At 60.6% G+C, this 3387-nt stretch overlaps 1 pseudogene; it reads left to right on the top strand.

Annotated features, from left to right (window-relative positions):
- Positions 1-498, top strand: part of LOC136684571 (28S ribosomal RNA) — a 4634-nt pseudogene extending 4136 nt beyond the window's left edge.
- Positions 499-3387: the final 2889 nt, after the last annotated feature.

Raw genomic sequence — 3387 nt, 5'->3', positions numbered from 1 at the left:
GGGAACGTGAGCTGGGTTTAGACCGTCGTGAGACAGGTTAGTTTTACCCTACTGATGTGGCGTTGCTCCGATAGAAACCCCGCTCAGTACGAGAGGAACCGCGGGTTCGGATACTTGGTATTCGCGCTTGGCTGTGGAGCCAATGGTGCAAGGCTACCATCCGAGGGCTTACGACTGAACGCCTCTAAGTCGGAATCCCGCCTAGAAGGAGCGATACGTCCGTGCCCGAGGTTCGATACGGTTGGTCCGGGATAGCCGCGGCGCGCGGCGGGGGAAACTCCGCTCCGCCGCCGGTGACCAGAGCCGCACGAGACTGGAACCAGGGCCGGGGCTAACGAACGCCTCGGTCCGCCCTTCCGTCCCTAAGCGCATGTTCCTTGATCCGGGGTGCGAAATGACTCGTAAACGACCTGATTCTGAGTGCGGGTGTCATAAGTGGCAGAGCGGGTGCATATACCGCGATCCATTGAAAGTCATCCCGTCCACTCAAACATTTGTCGGGGGGAAGGCGAAAGCAAACCCCCGGTCCAGGTCTGGTTCTCTGGGGCGCGGGCCCCGGAGACTCCGTACACCGGTTAGAGGGAGCCGGTGGCGGGCATAGGGGAGGTGGGTACTCCCCTGTGAAATCCTGGATGACGGTTTTAGGTCTCGTAGTGGGCGAAAATCGGACTTAGTGCAATTTCCGAAACTCTGGTTCTCTGGGGCGCGGGCCCCGAGAGTCCGTACACCGGTTAGAAGGAGCCGGTGGCGGGCATAGGGAGGCAGGTCGCTCCCTTGAATGGTCCTGGATGTCTGGACTTAGTGCAATTTCCGAAACTCTGGTTCTCTGGGGCGCGGGCCCCGAGAGCCAGTACACCGGTTAGAGGGAGCCGGTGGCGGGCATAGGGAGGCAGGTCGCTCCCTTGAATGGTCCTGGATGTCTGGACTTAGTGCAATTTCCGAAACTCTGGTTCTCTGGGGCGCGGGCCCCGAGAGCCAGTACACCGGTTAGAAGGAGCCGGTGGCGGGCATAGGGAGGCAGGTCGCTCCCTTGAATGGTCCTGGATGTCTGGACTTAGTGCAATTTCCGAAACTCTGGTTCTCTGGGGCGCGGGCCCCGAGAGCCAGTACACCGGTTAGAGGGAGCCGGTGGCGGGCATAGGGAGGCAGGTCGCTCCCTTGAATGGTCCTGGATGTCAGCAGTTTCTGAAGAAGGGCGCCCTCTTGTGGTCCCATGGCCGAAGTACATGCTCTGAGCCCGGGTATCGCAGTGGGCGGAATGAGACTTAGAGGAATATTGACGGAGCCATGAGGGGCCTCCCCTGGAGGTCCCATGGCCGAGAAAAGTGCTCCGAGCCCGGGGTGATAGAGAACCGTGAACGCCGCGGTCTAAGACCTCGGGTATCGCAGTGGGCGGAATGAGACTTAGAGGAATGATGACGGAGCCATGAGGGGCCTCCCCTGGAGGTCCCATGGCCGAGAAAAGTGCTCCGAGCCCGGGGTGATAGAGAACCGTGAACGCCGCGGTTAAAGACCTCGGGTATCGCAGTGGGCGGAATGAGACTTAGAGGAATGATGACGGAGCCATGAGGGGCCTCCCCTGGAGGTCCCATGGCCGAGAAAAGTGCTCCGAGCCCGGGGTGATAGAGAACCGTGAACGCCGCGGTTAAAGACCTCGGGTATCGCAGTGGGCGGAATGAGACTTAGAGGAATGATGACGGAGCCATGAGGGGCCTCCCCTGGAGGTCCCATGGCCGAGAAAAGTGCTCCGAGCCCGGGGTGATAGAGAACCGTGAACGCCGCGGTTAAAGACCTCGGGTATCGCAGTGGGCGGAATGAGACTTAGAGGAATGATGACGGAGCCAGGAAGGGCCTCCCCTGGAGGTCCCATGGCCGAGAAAAGTGCCCCGAGCCCGGGGTGATAGAGAACCGTGAACGCCGCGGTTAAAGGCCTCGGGTATCGCAGTGGGCGGAATGAGACTTAGAGGAATGATGACGGAGCCATGAGGGGCCCCCCCTGGAGGTCCCATGGCCGAGAAAAGTGCCCCGAGCCCGGGGAGATAGAGAACCGTAAAGCGCGCGGGTTTGGGGCTCGGGTCTTCCAGTGGGCGGAGTGAGACTTAAAGGAATATTGACGGAGCCATGAAGGGCCCCCCCTGGAGGTCCCATGGCCGAGAAAAGTGCTCCGAGCCCGGGGAGATAGAGAACCGTAAAGCGCGCGGGTTTGGGGCTCGGGTCTTCCAGTGGGCGGAGTGAGACTTAAAGGAATATTGACGGAGCCATGAAGGGCCCCCCCTGGAGGTCCCATGGCCGAGAAAAGTGCCCCGAGCCCGGGGAGATAGAGAACCGTAAAGCGCGCGGGTTTGGGGCTCGGGTCTTCCAGTGGGCGGAGTGAGACTTAAAGGAATATTGACGGAGCCATGAAGGGCCCCCCCTGGAGGTCCCATGGCCGAGAAAAGTGCCCCGAGCCCGGGGAGATAGAGAACCGTAAAGCGCGCGGGTTTGGGGCTCGGGTCTTCCAGTGGGCGGAGTGAGACTTAAAGAAATGATGACGGAGCTAAGAGGGGCCCCCCCTGGAGGTCCCATGGCCGAGAAAAGTGCCCCGAGCCCGGGGAGATAGAGAACCGTAAAGCGCGCGGGTTTGGGGCTCGGGTCTTCCAGTGGGCGGAGTGAGACTTAAAGGAATATTGACGGAGCCATGAAGGGCCCCCCCTGGAGGTCCCATGGCCGAGAAAAGTGCTCCGAGCCCGGGGAGATAGAGAACCGCAATGCACGCGGGTTTGAGGCTCAGGTCTTCCAGTGGGCGCTCGTTCCAGCGGCGCGGGCTGGATGGTTTAGTCCGAGGAGGAGTGCTTAAGTGTGGGCCGGATAGGTTCGAGAGGTGCGCTGGGTTGGTGGAGGTCCAGCCCCGGAGGTTTGGAGCGGGGCGATGTAGCGAGCGAGGCCGAGTCGGGTGAGCCTGGGCCGGGCATGGGCGTTGGCGGCGATGGGGGTCTTCTCCCCGGAGGTTTGGAGCGGGCGATGGAGCGAGCGAGGCCGAGTCGGGTGAGCCTGGGCCGGGCATGGGCGTTGGCAGCGACGGGGGTGTCTTCCCCGGAGGTAAGTACCGTGGGGGGCAAGCGTGAGATATTCCAGGCCGGGAAAAGTGAGCTAAATTCGGCAAAGCGTTGTTAAAAAGGGGGGTCGGTTGATTTTTTTGTTAAATCTAAACGAACAAAGGGTGCGAGGCGTGAAAATTGCATTCAGCCGTGATTTTTTGGCAAAGTGCTAACCCTAGTGTTCTCCCAGTGGGACGTTTTAAAGTAGGACTTAGAAAAATTTCTGACCCTCTTCGCCCTAGGTAGCAAGCCCAAAACGGAGCACCTCGGAGAGGTAAAAATTCAGAGGGCATGGGGGTTTCCAGTGCGG

This window comes from Hoplias malabaricus, unplaced genomic scaffold (assembly GCF_029633855.1).
Source record: "Hoplias malabaricus isolate fHopMal1 unplaced genomic scaffold, fHopMal1.hap1 scaffold_29, whole genome shotgun sequence".
Taxonomy (NCBI): Eukaryota; Metazoa; Chordata; class Actinopteri; order Characiformes; family Erythrinidae; genus Hoplias; species Hoplias malabaricus.
The sequence above is the reverse complement of the archived record's forward strand: the minus strand, read 5'-3'. Positions and strand labels throughout refer to the sequence as shown.